General features: G+C 39.0%; 1 protein-coding gene across 1 annotated transcript in view; it reads left to right on the top strand.

The window, feature by feature from the left end:
* The first annotated feature begins 708 nt into the window (after positions 1 to 708).
* The window catches only part of PTPN4 (protein tyrosine phosphatase non-receptor type 4), a 209,411-nt gene continuing 193,938 nt past the window's right edge, over positions 709 to 16,181 (top strand). The window contains exon 1 of the mRNA XM_044242627.1: positions 709 to 1,255. The gene's annotated coding sequence lies outside the window, so the exon portion shown is untranslated. The remainder of the gene's footprint in view (positions 1,256 to 16,181) is intronic.

The raw sequence follows: 16,181 nt of genomic DNA on the forward strand, positions 1-16,181 counted from the left end.
CTTTGCAGCTGGCATCACCCAGCCCGTAGGCATCAGTTTTATCACAATGAGTTTATAGCATCAGCAAAATACGAATGCACCTGACGTGGCAACACCAAATTCATATGCGTTATTCGAATGAATTAATTCAATTTTTAAAGCACACCATTCTTGGCACACAAAAAGCACCTAGACCATTCGTTTTATAAAAGAACATTGTTCTTTGTTTTAGTGTCTATATTTAGGAGAGGAAATGATTCAAAACTGCATCCTAAAACCTGTATCCTCTATTAGCACTGAAGTTGGAACGACCTGGGGCCAAGAGGTCTGGTTTTCCCCTTTAAAACTTGGGTTTCTGCCCCTCCGTCGAGTTCCTTAGGTCAGTAGGTCCAGCAGGGGTCGCAGTTCAAGTAACGAATCGCTGCTGGGCCATGGGGCGGGGCCACAGCGCTCCGCCCCTCCTCCAGCCCTTCCTTCCCAACCTACCCAGGTCCGGCCTCCATCGCACCTGCGTGTCCCCCCGGCGCCCGCTGTGGTGCAACCTCTTCTGCGGGCGCTAGCTGGGAGGATTTCGGCCTCGCCTCTCGCGAGATCGCCTCCAGTTGCGGCCGGCGCCGCTCCTGGCCGCTGAGTGGCGGCGTCTGCGCAGCCGCCATGTTCCGTTGCTATGCTGTGGCCTGGGAGACGGGGTGTGCTTGAGGGAGGAGGAGGAGACGGAGGAGGAGGAGGAGGAAGAGGAGGAGGACAAGGAGTGGATAGACTGAGCTCCTCTTGCACTCTCACACACAAAACGCTGGCCAGGATTGCCCGCCTGCTCACGCTGCGCTGCGCGCTTTTCCGCTCCTCGCGGCCCCCCCACATTGTTCTCTCAGGACTCCTGAGTCCCCAGGGGCTGAATTCGGGGGCCTGAGCCGGGGATAGGAGAGACTTGGCTTTGGTCGGAGGTTTGGGGCCAGCCCCCACCCCTGGCGCCCCGGGGCTCCCCTCCCCCACGGCACTTTGGGGGGTGTGGATTATCTCATCCCCGCAGGGAGGTGGGAGAGCGCGCCGGCAGCCAGCCTCCCGCCCGCCTCCCCAGCGGCGCCGGTCCGCGGCAGCCCCGCAGTATGAGGTGGTGCTGGCCGCTCGGGGCCGTGGCGCGGCCGCTGCGGCGGCGGCTGCTAGGGGGGCGCTGAGGGAGCCCCCGGGAGCGGCGCGGCGGACGCGCTTCTCCCCGGCGCGCCCGGGCCTCGAGGCTTTTCTTCTCCAGCCGAGGGGACGCGGCTGTGCTACGAAGGTAAGAGGCTCTGGGGTCCCGACTGGCCTCTCGGCCCTGCGCTCTGCGCGGAGCTGTTACCTGGCTGTGGGAGGCGAGCCAGGTAGGGATAGCCGGAGGCAACAAGATTGATTTAAGAGAAGGAGAAAAATGATGCTTGTTCCCCCCGCCCCCCTTTCTTTCCGGGACCTCAGCTCTCGCAGCTCCTGGGGGTTATAGTTGGAACATGGGTGAGCTAAGGGAGAGGGGATGGAATCGGTGCGGAGATGGAATGTTCCATAGGACTTAAAGTCTAGGTACGATTTTAGAATCTTGTGAGTTTTCCATTGTGGTAGGATTCCTTTTTTTTTTTTTTTTTTTTTTTTTTTTTTCAAATTGGGTTGTATGAGTGCTTCTTACATATGCTGCCTGGGCAGATTGTCCGTACTATTGAAGTTTTAAGGCTCTTGTGATTCTACCGGTATATACTTGTATTTAGGAATCTGTAGTTGGGCCAAAAAAAGTTGAGATGTAGCTAAGTAGATGTACTGATGCATTTCCCAGGGTTTCCTTAAAATGGAACAGTTTACATCCTCCATATATTGTTGTGATACATATATTGGTGTGTCTGCGAAATTTGGAAGGGGAGGCTTTTATGTCTAGGGTTGCCTCTTACAGTGACACCACTATGGACAAGAACGATTTTGTAGGATTTTTCAAGCGCTTGTTCCAGGGGAACCTGTATATCTCCAATATACCAACTGCTTTTAAATCAGAGTTGGAGTAATATTAGGTTTATGTGACCAAATCTTGGGTCTGGTTGAAAACTACAGCTTAACACATGTTTATGGAGAGGGAGAAAAAAATCACCCAAAAACCAATATATCCGACTTGTAAAAGATGGTTTGAGTAAAAAGACTATGGAACAGTAAAAGCCCGGACATTTTTTTATACTGATTTTGGAACCTTAACTTGCCAGAGAGAACGATTTTTCGTTTTTGTTTTTTTTTTAGGGGAGTAGGAACTGACCTTAAATAAATGATTGTTCAGAGTCCAGAGTGTGCTTATTGAAATAGAGCTAGATATTGAATTTGATGAATATAAATTCAGCGAATTTTTACGAAAGAGATTTTTCATAAGCCTAAGTTTGTATAGAATTTTACTGACTCAAAATAAGAGTGCAATCTTTTGTGGACCCCACCATTTTTTTACAGAATAAGTTTATGCTCCAGTTAACACAGAATTTATTTTTATGTCTCTTTCTGTTTTTTGTTTTGTTTTACTTTAATGACACACGTATCTTTGTTAACTGTTTTTCACTGAAACATGAGCATGGTCCAATATTGTGTTCCTGAGTGGTTTGGTTTAATAAAAACAAACAAACAAACATGGTCTTTCAGGCCATGGAATATTTATGATTTAGCTAATCTGGTTTAAATATTTGGCAAGAGATTAAAAAAAAAAGCCATCACTATTTTGTAGTTTTTATTAATAGTAAGTTAAAGTTTATTAAGCTAGGAAATCACATGTTAACTGAAAAGTAGTAATGAAGAGGATAAGACTTTCTTATTGCATGTTTCCTAATCTGTTTAGCTTTGGGGCTGTGGGTATCGAATTGTTTCAAACTTGTGGTTTTTTCTTATGTTCTGAGTATCTTTTAGGTTTTTAAAATGTCCCTACTAACTTGGTTACTTTAAATTTGTGACACCCAATTTCTAATTTAGGCTAGGCATAAAACCAGCATTGATTGAACACACTTGCTAAAAATACTTTCTGGGTCAGATGTACTTAGAGTGCAGCCTCAGGAAAATTCATTTGACCTATTCTAATGCAACCAATGTACACTTCATTATTACTGAAGGACTTTAAAAAATTATAGACTCTTACAAATTAGATTTCATCAGTCCAGGCATAGAAGCCTGACCTTTTTTAATGTATAAAGTACTTTATGTAGGATAGTGATGAAGACTTTTTTTTTAAACTTCTTTCATTAAAAAAAAAATTATGTGACCCACGCCGTAGAATATTGTTACACTCTATTTGTATATTCAAAATATTTTAGTTTTATCTAATAAAATTAATTAGAGTTGTAAAGTAACAGTGTAATATGCAGTGTTTCTCTTTAGCATTTATGTCAGTTGTTCTGACCTTTTTAAGGGGGATTGTTGGTCATGTTTTGAGTGAATTATCTTTAAGGACCAAGGTAAGAGAATGTCAGACATATTTCAAGGAGACATTGAGGGGTCCTCCTCCCCTGCCCTTTGGGAGTTAATATGGTCAGTTTTAAGGAACAAGAAAGCTTTAAAAATATATGTAGAGGTCTTGTTTGGTGGATGTCTAAACATGAACCTATAAAAGTTCTTTAATTCTTTATTAGTTTTAGGAGTGTAAAATTGATGATCTCATGAGAAATGGCAAGTGTCTAACTTGATGCGGCTGAATATGAGTTGTTGCTCCTACATAAAATTTAGTGTTGGCAGAAAATCACTGGCTACAAACTGAGTTGAATTTTGTTGTTTTTCTGTGTAATAGCATGCATAGTGTGAAGTTTTTTATGTGTTATAGTCTAGATTTGTTAAATTTGTCCAATTACTAGATTAAGCTGTGAAACCTGGAAGGTTGGTTTAACATTCTGGAAATCTTTTTTATTCCTGTTTACTGGGAAAGTATTGTAAGAGGAAAGTGTTATTTCTTCATCTAATATTCAATTAGTAGTACAGGTGGCGAGAAGGAATGTAATGTATAAGTACTGTGGAATCTTTACTGGTGTGGAAGTGCAGTATCTAGACACAGTGTAATTTCTTTCTTTTCCTTTGCATGATCAGTCAGTATAGTCATATTTAAAATAGGATGGGAAATAAGCAAGAAATTTATTACATTCTCTTCTACTTCACTCAAGGCATTTCCCTTTATCTTTGTTCTTCATTTCATTATTCCTGAGTAGCAACCCTGGAATAAATGTGCAAGTATTTGAAAAAGTTGATAGGAACAGATTGAAAATTAGATGCTGTGAATTATCTTGAAGGGAAGATATTAATTGGGGTGTTCTTGTGTTTGTATCTTTTAATAAAGATGTTATTTGGGGATTAGAAAGAAAAAAGTATCCAAAGGGGAAGTGTTAATTGTCTGTTGTGCCTGACAGAGTAAAGGGGCTTTTCATGTTATCACACATAATCATCAAGTACACTTTGTGAGAGAAGTATTAATCCCTTGCTTCCTCCCCCCACCCCAGTGGGGTCAAAGGGAAATTAAATAACTAGTCTAGGATCACACTACTAGTAAGTAGAATTAAAATGAGGTCTGTCTGACTCAAGCTTATTTTGTAGATTATACTGTCCAATTAAACTTTCTACAGTGATGGAAATACTCTTTCTGCACTGTCAGGTATGGTAGCCGTTAATCATGTGTGGCACAGATCACTTGAATGTGACTATCATGCCTGAGGAACTGTAAATTGTATTTAATTTTAACCAGTTTAAATTTAAATAACCAGATATTGCTAGAAGCTATTAATATTGGTTAGCACAGCTTTAGATCTTGCTGCCTAGAAAATCTGAGTTTAAGTAGTGAATCTTCCACTAGTTTGTATATGACATTTAGACACCTTATTTAGTTCTTTTTTTTTTTTTTAAAGATTTTATTTCTTTATTTGACAGAGATCACAAGTAGGTGGAGAGGCAGGCAGAGAAAGAGGAAGGGAAGCAGGCTCCCCACTGAGCAGAGAGCCTGATGTGGGGCTTGATCCCAGGACCCCATGAACATGACCTGAGCTGAAGGCAGAGGCTTTAACCTACTGAGCCACCCAGGTGCCCCTATTTAGTTCTTGAGCCTCAATTTAATCCGTTGTGAAAATTAAGAGGTTGTCACTATAAGATTATGTCCACTGTCCCTTCTTGCTCTAGAGTTCTGGGATTCTTATTAAAATGTACAGTAGTATTAAATATATCTGAAAGGACCCCTCTTCCCAAAATACTCATCCCTTATGTAAACAATTTTGTTTGTTTAGTCAGTTTCCTTTGTAGAAGAGAATGTATAAAGCACAGGTAAAGAATGGTGGAATATTCCCCCCGCCCCCGTTATAAAACATTGTTTAACGAAAGACTGTCCTTCTCCTTGGAACAAAGTTTGAATGCTTAAAGACCATATTTCAGGGGCACCTGGGTGACTCAGTGGGTTAAGCCTCTGCCTTCGGCCCAGGTCATGAACCCAGGGTCCTGGGATGGAGCTCCGCGTTGGGCTCTCTGCTCAGCAGGGAGCCTGCTTCCCTTCCTCTCTCTGCCTGCCTCTCTGCCTACTGTCTGTCAAATAAATAAATAAAATCTTTAAAAAAAAAATTTTTTTTTTAAAGACCATATTTCAGCATGCTGCCTTCCCATTTAAGAATATATCTGTTACAATTCCTTGTTACTTATCAAATTCATTTCAAATTTATTGGCTTGGCCTTGAAGGCTTTCCAGCTTCATCTCACTAATCTTGTTTCTCATTCTTGCTTAAAAAGAAAATATTCTTGTTTTTTCCTCACCCTTGTTTCCTCAGTTTAAACATTCCTGTCTTCAGTCCATGTGTCTCCTTAAGTCTTCCTCAAAATTCACCTTTTTTCCTGGAAAATGCTGCTTAATCCAGTTTATAGTCATCAGTTTTGAATCCTAGTAGTAAGCACCCTGGTGTTAATATCTGATTGTTTACATGTTTGTTGAGTACATCCTTCTCAAGTTTTTACATGTTAACCTATTCTATGTCCTTAATAACATATTAAAAAATTTAAAATGGGAGTTGTTTTTTATCGTCACAGGAGTTCAGATCATTGCTCAGCAATTCTCCTTTAAAGAGTGGCTAATTTAAAGGAATCATAATGTTACAACATTCACCCTTTATCACCAGTCTAATATTTTTGTTTCTTTCCAGGCAGTTGTCCATATTTTTACAAATACAGTTGTACAGTAGAGATACACTTTTGAGTTTAATGTATTGGAGACATTGTATAGTAGAAGCATTGTAGTGTAGGAAAAAGATGATAGATTTTGAAGTCATGTTGATGTAGTTGGAATCTGGTCTCAAAAACTTTGGGCACATTATATAGTCTTAAAGCCTACTTTCTTGTTTATGAAATTAGGATAATAATACTTGACCTTGAATTTACATGAGTATTAGGATAATATGTGAAAAGTATCTGGTACTTTTTAAATAGAAGAGATGATCAGTAAATGGTAGCTGACATTTTTCTCATTTTTCCATTTCTGTCACAATGAATATAAACAACTGCTTAGCAATTCAGGTGATTTATCAATCAGGTGATTGCTTAAGTTTCCATTCTTAAAATCTGCAGTGAATCTCTCTGTGCTTAAAGTTTGTTTCCTCAGTTTAAAATCCCAAACTGTTTGGATAATGGTCCAGTGGTATGAATATTTCTATGCTAGATTTTCTTTTATTTATTTATTTAAGATTTTATTTATTCATTTGACAGAAAGGAAGAGTACAAGTTGGGAGAGTAGCAGGCATAGTGGGAGGGAGAACCAGCTCTCTGCTGAGCCAGGAGTGGTTGTGGGACTTGATCCTAGGACCCCAGGGATCAGGACTTGAGCCGAAGGCAGCCGTTTAATGAACTGAGCCACCCAGGCGTCCCTAGGTTTTCTTTTAAAGAGAAATTTTAAAGAAGAGTGAGCATTTTTGTTTTGGGGGGAAATCTAATTTTAGATTATAAAATTTTAATTTAATTTTACCTAAATGGTTTTAATTAATTTATTTTGGAAAATTTGGCTTATTGGGAAATAATGTAGTAAACACTCATTTACCAACCTATTTCTGGGATGGTAACACATGTCAACAAACGATTACTATTCAGAGTGACAAGTGTAATAAGAACTGGGGGGAAATGAGAAGTGGCATTTGAGTAGTGTCTTGGAGGATGGATTGGAATTGATCTGGGTAGAGAGAACAGCATGTACAAAATGTCAGAAGTATGAAAGGATGCCTAGTGTGTTTGGAGAAATTCAAGTTGTCTTGTATATGTCGACTCTGTCTGTGGAATGAGTCTTTATGTCTGTGTTCCTGCATGTGGATGTTGATTACTTAGGAGATGAGACCTTCTGAGGTCCTTATTTGGGCTATGTGTGGAATTGCAGTAAGAACTTTAGAACTTCCCAACTGGTGTGTCAGGAGTGCCGTGCCTATGCGCCAGAGAGCAAGGTACCTATCAACCTGTTGGACCTGGGCATATTGGAACCCCCAGATGGTTTCCTTTGACATTAATTAAACAGTCTTGGCTTATCCCACTGTGCTAAAAAATATTTTCTTTGGTGCCAAGGTGAGAAAAGGAATGAGAAAAGCACTGTTTTACAGGCTTTAAGTATTGGAAAATTTATAGTACCCACTCAGCCTTGGCATTCCCACATGTGATAAAAATATATATATATATATATATATATATATATATATATAACCAATACCAGACCCTAAAATAAACACAAAGGTGGTCAGATTAAAGTCCCTCTTTTAACCTGCCTTTCTTCTCTTCCCCTTACTCCCAGTAATTACTTTATTGTTTTGTGCATATATGTGAAATACATTTTTGGTGCTTCTGCATTGCTCTTCCCGGACACAAGTGTTTAGTCTGCCTCTAGGGAAATCAGAATTTACATTTGGAAGCAATTGTAGGTATTTAAATAATGGAATAAGATTAGATACGAGTTTTGAAAGGTAACTCTTAACTTCTAGATAATGATTTCATTGGAAGGAGATAAGGACATGCAAAGATGAAGTTAGAAATGGCATAGAGAGACCGGTTAGGATGCTCTTGCAGTGGTCCAGGTGAGAGATTATGGTTGGAAATGGGGAAATCAAAATAAGGATGTGGGGCTAGAAGTGAAAACTAATTAGGCAGTTTCATTAGAATGGTTATAAGAGAAAGAGGAAAAGAGGAAAAGATTTCTTCTTTGGGCAGCTGGAAAGGGAAAGCCAAATAATTTTTATTGAGTACATGTAGTGAGCCAGGTATTTTGCTAGGCACCAAGGGTATCATGAGTTCTTACTGAATTTTAAAAATTAATTTATTTTGAAATAATTTCAAGCCTACAGAAAAGTTGCAAATCCAGCACAAAGAGCTCTGGAATTTCCTTCAACCAATTTTTTTCCCTTGAATTATTTCAATTAAAAATCTTTTCCTTGGGGTCTCCTGGGTGGCTTTGTGGGTTAAAGCCTCTGCCTTCAGCTCAGGTCACGATGATTGGGATCGAGCCCTGCATCAGGCTCTTTGCTCAACAGGGAGCCTGCTTCCCGGTGGAGGGCCCCCCCCCCCGTCCCCCGCCTACTTGTTGATCTCTGTCAAATAAATAAATAAAATCTTAAAAAAAACCTTTTCCTTAAATAATTTTTCTTATATATATATATATATATTGCATATATATATTGTGTGTACACAAGATAAGTGTGCAGCATTCTTGTGTGTGACTCACTGTAGTAGGCTCAGTGAGGACTTTTCTTCCAGATGCCTTAGAAAGAACTTTAACATCATCATTGACCCTTTCTCTCTTTCTGCTACATCTTATTAGATTCTCAAATTTTAGTGAAAGTACCTAGTCATCTCATTTCTGGTCTCTCATTTTTATCCCTACTTCCAGTCATTTCAGAGAAATGTACCATTTTTTTATCTCAATAGGCTGTTTGAGAACCATTTGAGAGCAAGTAGCACACATGATGCCCTTCACTCCTAAGTAATACAGTGTATCTTTACCTGAACACGGATGGTCTTTTACATAATCACCAAATCAGAGAATCAACACTGCTGCAACACTACCTCCAAATCCCCAGATGCCATTCAGTATTCTCCTTTTATCCCAACAGTTTCTCTCTTTTCTTTTTGGTCTAAGGTCCAGTTCAGGATCACACATTACATTTAATTATAATGTCTCTTCAGTCTCCTCAGTTTGAAACAGTTCCTCAGTATTTCTGTCTTTTATGACCTTGACTTTTTTTATTCTGTAAGATATCCCTTAACTTCGGTTCATCCAGTGGTTTGCTCCTGTGCAGACTAACTGCGTTGTTGGCAGGTATACCATAGAAATGATGTGCTGGGGGCGCCTGGGTGGCTCAGTGGGTTAACCCTCTGCCTTCAGCTCCGGATCATGATCTCAGGGTCCTGGGATTGAGCCCTGCGTCAGACTCTGCTTGGCAGGGAGTCTGCTTCCCTCCACCCCCACCCCCGCCACCTGCCTTTCTGCCTACTTGTTATCTCTTTCTGTCAAATAAATTAATTAAAATCTTAAAAAAAAAAAAAAAGAAATGATGTGCTGATCTTAGCGTATCATTAGGATGCATACAGTATTGTCCCATCACTGTGATGTTTACCCTGAACACGTTATGTTCCTCTCTACTAGGTTTCTACACTGTAAAGTCATCCTTTTTACTTTTGTAATTGGTAACTTTTGTGGGAAGAGCTCTAACGCTATAAGAAGGCTTTTCTTCATCAAACCTCCATTCACCAGTCTTTGGGGCCACTGATGATGACTTCTGCCTGAATCAGCCATTACTATAAAGGTTGCCATCTGTATTTACTGGTTAATTTTCAACTGAAAACACATGTCTTCCTTCTTCCCCATGCATTTATTTACCCATTCATTTAATTATATCAGTATGTACTCGTGGATTTCTATTCCTTTTCAGTGTGTTTTATTGTTATTTTTGACTTTTTTTAATGTTTAAATTGTCCTAGATTTGGCTAGTGGGACCCCCTTCAGGAGGGCTCCTGAATCTTTTTGATATGTCCCCATCCTTTGAATCATTTCTTACTTTCTGGCATGGGATGTTCCAAACTCATTTTGTACTTTTTCTGTTCCAGCTCCGGAATCATGCATCTTCCCAAGGAATTCTGATTTCTTCTAGTAGAGGTGGTATCTGGAAACTGAGATTTTTATGCTTAATGTGCTCATTAATGTGTTGGAGTATAATCACTTCTAGAGTGGACATAGTTAGGAAATAGATGCACACACAAACACCTGAATTTGTTTCTATATTTAATTATATATATTTACATTTTACATTTATATTTGTATTGTACATTGATATATCAATTCCAATCTAACACCCCAGGGTTCTTTCTAGTCTTCCCCTTTCTGTATTTGTAAATCCTTTTACACAGTAAGAAATTGGCTACCATTATCCTTAGTATATTTACTTATATGCTCAGTCACCTTGTATCTGCCAGTTTCCCAACCTTAGGCTAGTTATCCCTTGCTTGCCACCTCTGAGGCCCATGGCATGGGGTCTTCTGGGCATGTGAGGAAGGGAAAGGAACTTCTCTCATTTAATCTCTCTCTGTTTTTTTTTTTATCTGAACAAAACTTTGTTAGGTGTTTTCAGTTTTAAAGGAGGACAAAGTGGAAATTCAGAAAAGTGTGTGACTTTAAGCATGTTACCATGTAAATAGCAGAGCAAATATTTTGAATTCAGATTCGTGTGATGCTAAAGCATTCCCCCCCCCCCATACTTTATAACCTCTGGAATTTAAAGTGTCGGGATTTAGGGTTGTATTAGTGATAGTTGAAGATGTGGGTATGACTGTTACTACTTAACCAAGTGTGTATAAAAGTAAGGAATTGGGTCACTGACAGAAGAACCCTGAAGCATTATCATTTTAAGGGTTAGGGGCTTTTAGAAGTAAAGAAACTTAAGTGGTGGTGAGAGAGGAGACTCTGTGTGGTAGAGGGCGATGAAGGAAGGAGTTTTAGGCAGGTTTCCAGTGCTGAGAGATAGGAACAAAAGTTGAATTTGGCTATTGGAAAGTTATTGATGACCTTAGCCGATTGGTTTTCAGATATGTTTAGGCAGGCTACCTATATCAGAATTAAATGAGATACTGATTTAAAATACCATTTCTGGGGCACCTGGGTGACTCAGTCCGTTGAGCATCTGACTCTTGATTTTGGCTCAGGTCATGATCCTGGAGCCCTAAGATCAAGCTCTGCATTGGGCCCTGAGCTCAGTGGGGAGCTCTGCTTGAGATTCTTTCTCTCCCTCTGACACCCCCCCCCCCGCCCCGCTCTCTCTCATAAATACATAAATCTTTAAAAAAAAAAAAATTCCCCATGTTTCATTTCAGACCTTATAGATTGTTACGGGTTTTTGTTTTTTCTTTTTTAAGATTTTATTTGAGGGGAGCAGCAGAGGGAGAGGGAGCCTGATGCAGGGCTGGATCTCAGGACCCAGGATCATGACCTGAGCCGAAAGCAGACACTTAACTAAGCCACCCAGTTTTCCCTCGACCTTATAGATTATTAAAAGGCCAAGTAAGGAATGGGAAAGTGGCTACATAGGAAATCGCTTAAATCCTGCTCTGATTATTCTGAGATATATAAAGTTTGAGATTCATTGTCTTAGCAGAAGAGTTATAATAGAGGGGTTAGTGAAAAACTAAATTGAGGAAGATAGACATAGAATGAGTGTAGACTAGATAACTCCTAGAAATTTGGTCGTAAAGGGAAGAAGGAATATCTCTTGGGTCATGGTGGAATAGGGGACAGAATCAAGAACCCCCCCCCCTTTTTTTTAAAGGTTCACATCCACCTTAACATTTGGGGGATTAAGAGTAAGAAACTGTATAGTGGTTATTGAACTACTGTGCATCAGGCGCTGTGCTCGGCAGTGAGGTTATAGAATGAATAAGACATGATCTTTATATTCAAGGAGATTAAGCTTCTTTCTTCTGGGGAATTTAAAATCTGTTATACTGCTAGGAATGTATACAGGTAAGTCATCATTAACTATGTCAGTATATAGTAAAATATGTACAGATAAGTTCTAATTAATAAGTGTAGCAGAATATATTACAAAACTCAGGCTTCTCAAGTATTTAAAAATTTGTGTAAAAAATTTTTAATTGGTAATACGGTTTCTTGGTTCAAATTTCAAAATAACATAAAAAGGTATATATTGAGAGTCCTTTTTTCCCCATTTAAAAAAAATTAACATATAATATATTAGCCCCAGGGTACAGGTCTGTGAATCACCAGGTTTGCAAACTTCATAGCACTCACCATAGCACATACCTTCTCCAGTGTCTGTGTTGCGAGTCTTATTACTACTCTGTCCCTGCCTTCTCTGCTCTCTATAGGTAACCACTTTTATTATTTGTGTATTTGACCAGTAGTTTTGCAAATAGAAACAAAATATATAGAAACTGTTTCCCCTAGTTTTTATGTAAAAGGCAGCATATTAATGTTTTATATTATAGCCTTTTCATTTGAACTGTATATTGGCGGTCCTTTGACTTCAAAATATAGGGAGTTCTCCCCTTTTCTCTTCTTTTATGTAATGACGTATTCTCTTTTATGGATATGCTATTAGGCTAAGTGATTATAATTACTTACTGGTTTTTTAAGATTTATTTATTTATTTGTCAGAGAGCACAAGCAGGGGGAATGGCAAGCAGAGGGAAAAGCAGGCTCCCCACTAAGCATGGAGCCTGATATGGAACTTCATCCAAGGACCCTGGATCACAACCTGAGCCAAAGACAGACACTTAACCAATTGAGCCACTGGGCATCCCTGATTCTAATTATTTAAACTTTTACTCTACTTCAGTTTTTTAGGCCCCTTTACTTGTGCAACTCATTTTCTTTCACCTTTTCTATATGAATTAGTGCTCCCATGAGGCATCTTGCTTCAGGGATGTTATTTTCTGTACCTGAAGTCCTTTAATGCCTAGTCAGAGAAGCCTTTCTGACTTTGTGGCCACGCAGAAGACTTACTTATTATAGTAGCTTAGATGTAAGGGAAATAAAAAGGATGAAACTAGTATTTGTTGAACTCTACTGGGTGTTTTAAAATATAATACCTCATTTATTTAATTCCCTCACCAACCCTGTAAATAGGTAGTGCTATCCCCTATCTATAGATGAAGTTGAGGCTCAAAAGGCTTAGTTGTTTAGACTTTCACAGCTAGAAAATGGCAGATTTAGGTTTTGAAAGTAGGTTAATTTGAGTCCAGAATCTGTATCTTTTCTGCTGCTGTCCTATTTTCTGTCTCCTATTTTTGAATTCTTGAATTCTAGTCTTATAGCTGGGGCTCTTTGCTATATGCTTTGTGCCTTTCATCAAGAACCTTGAAATTTGGCATGTTGCCTTATTACGTTTTTCCTGATTGCTGGGATAGCACCTCCTTACCAGACCTCTACCACACAGGCTGTGCTTGCCCAGATCGCTGCCTATTGCTTGCTACTATTGCTGTGGATACTATTTTTTAGCTGTCTAGATTGCCTTTTGTTATTGCTGAGTTTCCCTTTCTCTAATTTTTCCTGCTGTATGCCTGTTACCACTTGAGCTTCAGTTGGCAATAAGCTTGGGCAAAACTCCTGAAATTTTGGGCTATGATTTTTTTTTTTTAAAGATTTTATTTATTTATTTGACAGACAGAGATCACAATTAGGCAGAGAGGCAGGTAGAGAGAGAGAGAGAGAAGCAGGCTCCCTGCTGAGCAGAGAGCCCGATGCAGGACTCGATCCCAGGACCCTGAGATCATGACCTGAGCTGAAGGCAGCAGCTTAATCCACTTAGCTACCCAGGCACCTGGGGGATGATTTTTTAAATAGCTCATCGTGTCTGTTTGAACTTTTAAAATAAGTCTCCTTAAAGTGCATTCTGCCATTGGTTTTGCCCTTTTTAATCCTCCTCTGCACTGTAGCCAGAGTGATGACATTCACATCCAATCACATTACATACACCCTGCTCAGAATTTTTTCTTGCCTTTCCATCTGCCTCTAAGATAAAATCTAAACTCATGGTCAGCCCCTGGCTTCCATTCCAAGCCTCACTCCCATACTGCATGGTATTCACAGTGCCTTGCATATAATAAATGCCAATTTAATACAGAGTATTCTTTGAGTAGAATGAATGAGTTTTCCAAAGAGATGAAAATTATTTAGGAAATATTTTTAAAGTAATGTTGATGTTCTTTTTCTTTTTTAGTTATTTTAGTTATTTAGTTATTTCTTAGTGCATGGAAGTAAAATATTTTTACAAACTCCAAGAATTTCCAGATTGTTTTATTTACTTTGGAATTTTAAAAATCTCTGTACTTGGTTTTTTTACATTTCCAGCTTACCTTTTCCAACCTGATACATACTGTGATCAGTTACTGTGCTTACTACAGAAACAACTATTTCTAAGGTTTTGTGATTTGGAAAAATTTTTAGGTGATTGTGATATTGTAACCCACCTTGCATGAAACTATTTTTATGGGTTTTTATCTGTGTTCACATAATTATTTACAAAGCAATTATTTAGGTCAACAGTTATATGCAATTCTGAGATCCCTAAGGCCCTGAAAAATAAAACTTTTTATAACTAATTTGATAGCCAAACTTGACCTAAACCGGTGTGAGGCTACTAAGACTTTATATTCCACTTATATCAAACTAAGGTACTCCTAAGGACACTTTAAATAGTGTTATGGTTAATACACGGTGTTACTCACCTAACCATGAATCTTACTTAATTTGAGGCGTTCATATAGTACCACCTCTCTATAATCCAAGTATTCTGAAATTCAGAACTGTTTTCAAACCAGTGATTTCAGATACAGAGTTAAAGACCTGAACCAGTTTGTGCTACTACCAATGTCCTTTTCTAGCAATGGGTGATAAATGGTCCTTTTTTTTTTTTTGCAAAGATTTTATTTATTTTATTTGACAGACAGAGATCACAAGTAGGCAGAGAGGCAGGCAGAGAGGAAGGGAAGCAGGCTCCCTGCTGAGCAGAGAGCCCAATGCAGAGCTGGATCCCAGGACCCTGAGATCATGACCTGAGCTGAAGGCAGAGGCTTAACCCACTGAGCCACCTAGGCACCCTGTGGTACTTTGTTTTATTTGAATTTCTTTTTAGTGATAATGTAGTTGAATGTTTTTTCATGTGTATTTACTAATTTCATTTCTTGTTGCATACATTCTTCAAGTTTTTTGCTCATTAATCTGGTAGGATCTTAATGTTTTTTTCTTACCAGTTTATAGTATTATAGACACTAACTGGTTCTTTTAGCACAGTAGCCACTTATGACATATTCTAAGATTTTTATATCTAATAATCAGTAGGAAATGCTGTGAGTTGAAAGCTCATCTCTTAATAATGTAAAGGAGATGACCGTTCTCCTATGCCCAAAGTGCATTGATGGTTTCCGGTTTTACTTCAAAGGCTGAAGTCTTTACCATGGCTATTAAGGCCCTACGTGATCTGTGGGTGTTGCTGTCTATGACCTCATCTCTGACCACTCTTGTTCAGTTTTCTAAAGGTGGCGCTGGCCTCTGGTATTTCTGGAACACCCCAGTTGTGCTGACACTTCAGTCTTTTCTGCTTGTTCTTCCCTCTGCCTAGAATACCTTTCCCCCAAGTGTTCCAAGCAGAGTATCCCCATGGCTCACTCTTACTTCCTTTCAAGTCTTCCCCAAAATGAAATTCTCAGTCATGCTTTTCCTGAATACCCTATTTAAAATCGCATCACTATTTCCACATTCCCTGCTTATCACCTTACTATATAATATTCTTCTTTATTTATTAGAATGGAAGCTTCATAAGGACAGGGGCTTTTGTCTTGTTTAAATTGTCCAGATATTTGTGTTTCTTCTCCTTATCTGTTACATTTTGAGACATTTGGTAGATAATGTTGAACAAGTAGAGGGTTAGAGGAAGATAAGGAGAACATTTATCTAATTGTCTGACAACGACGAATTGAGGCTTTTAAAAAGTTTTTCACAGATGTTTATTAGTGAAATAAAAATATAACAGTAATGATAGATTTTTTTTTTGGCATATTGGTTTACTAGTGAGAAGAGTAAAATTCTTTTTTATGGGGTAACATTTCACTTAAGTAGAGTAATCTCTACACTCAACATGGGGCTCGAATTCATGACCCTGAGATCAAGAGTCACATTCTCTACTGACTGAGCCAGCCAGGTGCCTCTGTAAAAACCATTCTTTATTCATG

The sequence above is a fragment of the Neovison vison genome, chromosome 3, assembly GCF_020171115.1.
Source record: "Neovison vison isolate M4711 chromosome 3, ASM_NN_V1, whole genome shotgun sequence".
In the NCBI taxonomy this organism is placed as follows: Eukaryota; Metazoa; Chordata; class Mammalia; order Carnivora; family Mustelidae; genus Neogale; species Neogale vison.